Raw genomic sequence first — 7,907 nt, 5'->3', positions numbered from 1 at the left:
CTCTCTGGGCCTCTCTTGTGCTATTTGTGTGCATGTGGGGCAGAAAGTGGGGGACGCGGGTGGCGCTGTGGGTTAAACCACAGAGCGTAGGACTAGAAGGTCGACGGTTCGAATCCCCACGATGGGGTGAGCTCCCGTTGCTCGGTCCCTGCTCCTGCCAACCTAGCAGTTCAAAAGCATGTCAAAGTGCAAGTAGATAAATAGGTACCGCTCTGGCGGAAAGGTGAACGGCGTTTTCGTGCGCTGCTCTGGTTCGCCAAAAGAAGCTTAGTCATGCTGGCCACATGACCCAGAAGCTGTACACCGGCTCCCTCGGCCAATAAAGCGAGATGAGCGCTGCAACCCGAGTTGGCCATGACTGGACCTAATGGTCAGGGGTCCCTTTACCCTTTTTTATGGGGCAGAAAGTAGCTTAAAAGCAAATACACATTTTAGCCACTATAGATAAAATAAACAGGCAGACAGAAAAAAATAAATGCCAAACTATTGTTATAATTAGGGGAAAGAGAGAGAAAAATTATTCTTAAATGAGCAATTTTTAGTCTGAAGGCAAAGCGCCCACAGGTCCCTGATCTGGAATGTGCCCCTGATCTGTACTGGGAGCACTGAAATGGCTGGTTTAAACATGCTTTTTAAATATATATATATATATATATCCGTGTGTGTGTGTGAGAGAGAGAGAGAGAGAGAGAGATGTGAACTGAAAGTATCCTCTTCCTTCCATGATTTGCTTTCAGAGACAATCATCAAATGAAAGCAAATGAAATCTCAGAGAGAGAGAGAGAGAGAGAGAGAGAGAGAGAGCGCACTTCGGACAACTAATGCCACTGATGTTCGATATTCACAGCCATTTCTCATTACGTAAGTTTTCCATTGGTTGTCTATCATCTGGAAGTGACCCTCTCTCTGAGTGCTCCAACACACTGTGAGGTCACACAGTTGGGAGCACCATGTCCTGTTGCAACTTGACTCTTTAAAGGGATTCTAGGAACGTCACATCCTTGTGCCAAAATTAAGAGGAAAGTAAACTCATGGTGAATTTGCCTGGACAAAAGTCTATAAGCCATTGCTTTTCTCCAAGGGCACATCCAGACATCCTGTTTATTGTGCACTCATCCTGATTTTGTTTGCAGGGATATTAGATGCTGGCTATTTAATGAGCATTGCAGGTCAGTCAAAATGAGTGTTATCCCGCACTTCCCACTGCATTTTCCCATCACTTTTCTTACCACAAAGTCTGATATTTGGGGGCAAAGCAGGTTTGTTGCACAAGACCTCCCAATTGCACAGTCTGGATTTGCCAATAAGTGATTTAATACCACACAAACATAGGCTGGATATGCCTCCAATCTTAAACCCTAACTCCTTTTTCTGTTCTAAGGCAATGTACACACTAGCAGCTTAAAATGCAGCAAGGCTGTGTTTCAAGTCACATTCTTAAATTGCTGTGCACACCAAAGTAGAGGTGGGGATGTCTTCACCCAATGCACATTGCCTGTTTGGTTTCCCCATGCGTACACTCCTGCAACTCCTATTCATGAAACTGCATTCACAAAGGTGATCTCAAGTACACACACCTCAGCTTAACTGCGAAATGAATGTGGCTTATGTTTGCAAATCAGATGGAAGATGATTTGAGAGGGAGCACACCAAACAACCGTGTTTCTCAGGAAACTACAGCACATATATGGCTTGTGGCAAACACCACATGTACACAGCTTCAAACACCAGCAGTGGGAGCGCAATGGAGCCTGAGTAAACAGCAATGTGTACACAGCCTCTGACCACCAGCTCATCCTAGAGGGTCAAGGGTGAGCTCAATATTTCCCATCCTCCCCTCTCTCTCTTGCACAGCTGATTTGCTGGGAGGAATAAAGCCCAAAGGTCACATTGTAGAATCAGGCACTGCTTGCGTCCCTGGTAAATGAACAAAAAGTGAGCAAACAGCCTCCAACCTGTATCGTTTATTTCTCTTTTCCTCCCTGAATGTTAACAATGTAGGCTGTGATTTGGCTCAGGGCTGCTCGGCTTAGCTGTGCTTAGCATAATGGCTTGACAGCCTTGAGAAAATTAAAAGCTGGAACTCAGATTAAATTGGCCACAATTGCTCCTTTACATCTCTCTGTTTAGGGGACAAAAGCTTAACTGAATCAGTAGACTGTTAAATTGCAGGAACCTATTCCAGCTGTTTCGTGCTTCTCTGCCTGTGATCCCTACATTGCCTTGAGAGTATGGCTGGGACCCAAAGAGCAAGTTCAAGTATGCTACATGTCCTTGTGTGCCCAGTTGTGTTCCAGTGGGGCAGTTAGGAAGCTGTGGCACTTACAGAGCAGATTCCCAGGGTATCTCAACAGTTTGCCATGTAGCCGGGGTGTGGGTAAAAGGCAGGGCAGGCCCACCATTAAAGCAGAATGAACCATCTTTCCTTGGGGGCAAAACCATAGAGTTGGAAGGGACCCGGATTGTCTTCTAGTTCAACCCCCTGCAATGCAGGAATCTCAACTAGCACATCCATGACAGCTGGCCATTCAACCTCTGCCTAAAAACCTCCAATGAAAGAGAGTCCACCACCTTCCGAAGGAGACTGTTCCACTGTCAAATAGCTCTTACCGTCAGAAAATCATTCATGATGTTTAGTCAAAATCTCCTTTCTTGTAACTTGATTCGGGTCCTACACTCTGCAGCAACAGAAAACGAGCTTGCTCCATCTCCCATGTGACAGCCCTTAAGATATTTGAAAATGGCTATCATATCTCCTTTCAGTCTTCTTTTACCCAGGCTAAACATACCCAATTCCCTCAACTGTCCCTCCTAAGGCTTGGTTTCCCTTCTCTGCACATGTTCCAGATTGTTAATATCCTTCTTAAACTGTGGCATCCAGAACGGGACATAGTACTCCAGGTGTGGACCCTTGATCATCTTGGTTTCCCTCTGCACACATTCCAGCTTGTCAATATCCTTCTTAAATTATGTTTTATAGGTGACTGTACGACATGCTGCTGAAATCGCAATAGCTTCACTCCTCCCTGCTACGCCATGGTTTGGAATAGTGTTGTTTCTGAATGTAGCCTTGTGGTTTGTCTCCTTCCAAATGAACTATGAGCTGTGTCCACGGTTTGTTCTTGACTTACTGCTTGAGATTTCTTTGGGGAAGACAAACCATGAACCCAGGATCAGACATAACGAGACCATGGCCTAGATCCTGGCAGCACTGCAGTACCCAGAGTTGTGGAGGGGCAAAGTGCATGTGCCTTCATTTCTCAACAATAGTTTAGTTTAAGTGGTTTAGAGTGGCCTGTGAATGTGGAATTTTGGAATAATTTTCAAATGTGCCTTATTTTCAAACCCAGCAGAATTCAGAGTATGGTACAACCACTTTCACATTCTGTCCCAACGAAAAGCACAAAGGTGCTTTTTAAAATGGAGTCTCAAAATAGAAGATTGGAAGAAAGATACATTTCTTAACATTGCAAAGGTTTCCCCAGATAGGCCCTTGAGCCAATAAAGATTTATGCCAGTGTGATATAGATAAGGTGGATAATCCCAGATGGTCCTCTTTGATAGCTGCATTTGCTAGACATAAAATAGGACAATGTTCAGACAATTCATCAGGGCAAGTATTAATCTTAATTTCTTATCATTCTGGAGGACGTGCAATGAGTAACTCTTCATGAAATACAGAGGTTAAAACTGGCTAGTTAACAGCTGACTCACCAAGATGAGTTTAGCCTATCAATCATGTACAGCAGCCCAATAAACCTTTCCCTACCACCACCACTTGAGGGGAAAAAACACTGATTGTCAAGCACCTCCTAGAATGGTTGAAGGGTTACGGTTGGTTTGGTGGGCCACAAGTTGTTTGCAGGAACAGTTCCAAGTCCATATCTGAATTTACTAGCTTCCTTTGCTGACTTGAGATTCTGAGAAGTCTGGCTCTGAGGAATATCAGATGATATTCTGGATCTCACAGACTTTGCCCCAAGCAAAGTTTTGTCTTATGCTTTCAGTGTCTGAAACTATCTTACCCACTCTCTTCTCCTTTTGTGGGTACTTCCAAACAAGGCCTTAATTTGGAAATGTGGCAACAGAGGTTTACTTCTTCTTCTTCTTGTTGTTGTTGTTTTGTTTGTACCCCAACATCTGACAGGGCTGCCCCAGCCACTCTGGGCAGCTTCCAGCATATACAAAAAACCTTCCCTATAGAGGGCTGCCTTCAGATATCTTCCAAAGGTTGTATAGTTACTTATTCCCTTAATAGCTGATGGGAGGGCATTCCACTTCCCTTAACACAAAAAAACTGTTTTGGCATACGGGATGGATAGGAATAAGTTTGACACACAACAGCTCCAAATTGACTTGAATTACACAACCTGAATTTGCCAGGATGTGATTGAAAATAGTCACCTGAAAATAGTGACCAGCATCATTGTCTTCTAGATGGTAAGCCTGAGGGCAGGGTCAGTCTTCTTGATGGTTCTAAGCCAACTCAAGTGTGTGTGTGTAAAAATGCTTCAAATAAACAAAGGAATTGGGCAGTAAAGGCTGCAATCCTTTGCACACATTTGGAAACAAGTCTACTGAAGAAAACAACATACAACAGGAAAGGTAATAAAGGAAAATTCGTAGCCCCCAATATCACCTGCCAGAGCGAGTCTGATCTAGTAGAAGACCAATTCCTTTACAGATCACTGAGCATGGGAAAAATATAACAGGTCATTTTTTTCCTCTGAGAGGTAAAGGAGCAGGTGACCTAAAATGGCATTTGCCAGACCAAGACCTTGTTAATAATTTATTTCCAAGGGATAGCGTGCCTGGATCCACAACCAAAGAATGTGAAAAGGAAGCACAGAGAGAAATGGCGCAGGTATGCATTCTCCCTCTTTCCCCATCCTCACCATTACAGATAAGCTAGCAAAACACCTGAGCAAAGTGCAGGTAGATGCTCACATTTATAAGTCACAGAGCACAAGTTTTGCATGTGGAAAGTTCGAGGTTCAATCCCTGGCATCTGCAGGTAAGGCTTGGAAAAACCAGAGAGCTGCAGCTCATAAGTGTAGGCCAGTGATGAGGAACCTGTGTTGAGATTTCCATTCCACCTTAAGGAGCAGACGTGTGGAACTGTTGCGTGTCACATGTCTGTTTACATTCTAGCACAGCTTGCTGGGTACTTCCATTGTGTATAGCTTTTGCTTTTCCTGTTCTCTCTGAGAAGACGAGAGAGAGAGACGACATGTTTCTTTGTCCTGATTTATGATTAATAAATCTGTAGTTGTAGTATGCTTCCACAAGCCTCACGCCTATTCTGTTGATAGTGTGCCCTGGCTTTGAAGCCCGGGTTGCTGATTTACGTCAGGGCAGAGGCTGTTGGGCTACGCAGTGGGACTGCTGGAAGGGGACAGCCCGGCTGGGGCTAGCCAGCTGGCCTCCCGGCCCTCTGCATGTCAACAACCTGTGGCCCTCCAGATATGTTGGGCTACAGCTTCCATCATCCCTCACTGGCTGGGGCTGATGGATAATGAAGGTCAGCATTATCTGGAGGTCCACAAATTCATGGAGGATAAGGCTGTCAGTGGTTATTAACCACAATGGCTATGTTCCATCTTCACTGTTGGATGCAGTGCAAGTCTGCTTTCAGGCTTCCCACAGGTATCAGATTGGCCACCATGATGTAGACAGTACTGAGTACATTTTATTGCATCACTCATTATTTGTTCATTTGATGGACATGAAGAATCTTACCTGTGAGACACATTACCTGTTTGCACAATTAATATTCAGTGTGAGCAATTGCCTACTAATACCCAATGAAAGGAGGCAGATGTATGTTAAATGTTAGGAAGGATAACTGCTTAACTGACTGGATACCCACATGTCAACCCTCAGGAGTATGCAATTGCATTTCATTGAGACTTTTAAAACGTTACAATTTAGATGTTATATTTTCAGATCAGCCACAAGGACAGAAAGGACAAAATATACATTAAAGGTGGTGAGGGATGAAGCTGATTTCTTTGCCTCCAAAGGCATTTGCCGAGGAGAATTGGCTGTAAGAAGCACTTCCCACAACAACAACAAAAGCATGATCCCAGTATTGCAACAAGGTGATTTTATGTTATTTTTGAATTATTGTTTTTTTGTTTTCATAACTATAAAATGCAATAAATGTTACAAATCTAATACATCATTAGTTAAAAGTTCTGTCCATTGCAAATTCACACGTTTATCTTTTTAATCCTTTTCAGGCATTTCTAGATTGACCAAATATATTGGTCCTGTTTCAACACAAACAAGCAGTAAAAAGTACCAGATCAGGTGGCACTCCATCATTGTCCTTTTTTTAAGCTACATAAGAAAATCAAGCAGCCAGGTAATTTTAGTTGGTGGATCTTGGGGTGGGGGCACAGCAGGAGGGTGGAGAGCTTTAGATAGCTATGTACTTTAGTTATGAAGCACACAATTAACATTCCTTCACGTGCCTTCACTGTGTTAGAGAAAATTACCTAATAATAATAATAATAATTTTTAAAAATTGGGCAGTCCTGATTTTAAAAAAAAGAAAGAAATACTTCGAGACAGAGGTGCAGCTTGGACCCAACATTGGGGGATCTAAGCACCTGTGATGTCACACAAACACACAACACTGGGAGGAGGCCAAGGACCTAGCCCAGCACACCAAACCTGGTGGTGGGCTGGGCAAGAATAGACAAACGTGAGAAGGATCCTGCTGGATGAAGTCAAAGGCCCATCTAGTCAAGCTTTGCATTGACCAGATGCCTATGGGAAGTCCACAAACAGGACCTGACCTACTTGCGACTCCCAGAAACTAGCATTCCTTAAGAAGCATATGGCCTCCAATGTTGTAAGGAGAACATCCCCATCATGGCTAGATACAATAGATGGACTTATCCCCCATAAATGTGTCTAATCCTCTTCTAAAGCCATCCAACCTGATGGCCATCGCTGCATCTTGTGGGGGGGGGGGATTCCACATGCTATGTACTTGGAGTACTTTTGCCAGTCCTGAATCTTCTAATCTGCCCTTTCATTGGAAGCAGTGGAGGCTGCTCTGCTTGGGCAAATGGGACAATGCCCCACCACCAACTTCAGTCTGCTCACCTGCCTGTCTTATTAATTACAACCAGTCGTGGAGGGGTCAGCTTCCTCCTCCTTGATAAGGTTGCCCTTATTGAACTCAACAGGGAAAAGGAAGAGGAAGTAAAAGCTAGAATTGGTTAGGTGTGCCTGTGATTGGCTCTGACTCTTGTTGGTCTCACTACCTTCTGCCCTGCCAGTCTCAATGGTCCCCAGCCACCATGGGTTGGGTGGTCCCAACCAAATTCTCATACACTCCAAACATTCTGCCGATAAAAATCAGGACAGGGGCCTCATGCCTCTTTCCCAAAGCTCTGTAAACTTCTGCCTGATGTTGGGAAGAAGGCAGGAGGGCTCCAGGATCCTACCAGAGGTCTTGACGCCTCCTTCCCAAAGTCTAGGAAGCTTCTGTCCAGCATAGGGAAAGAGGCAGGTGCTCTGCTAGGGTGCAAGAGACCCCAAACTCCTTCCCCAAGCCCCTTAAGTGCTTGCTGGCTTTGGGAAGGAGGCAGGAGGGCTCCAGGAGCCCATCACAGTCTTGTGCCTCCTTCACAAAGGCTGGCAACTGCTCCTTCACAATGCTGCTGCTGCTGCTACAAGAGCTGCTTCTGTGAGCCTCATCCACAGCTGGTGTGAAATTGGGGCACCTTGGAACAAAGGCAGAGCCCGGGGTGCCTTCAAGGAAAGTGTGGCTGTCCTGGTTAAAGCAGGGCACTTGGGAGGTATGAGTTCTAGTGACGGGAATGCATGTGCAGAAGGCAACCTTTTGGATCGGGCCCATTTTTTTAATCCTATCCAGTGTTCCTCACCCGATG

Source organism: Podarcis melisellensis (assembly GCF_964234715.1).
Source record: "Podarcis melisellensis genome assembly, chromosome: 11".
NCBI classification, from domain to species: Eukaryota; Metazoa; Chordata; class Lepidosauria; order Squamata; family Lacertidae; genus Podarcis; species Podarcis melisellensis.
Note: the sequence above shows the minus strand (reverse complement) of the source record.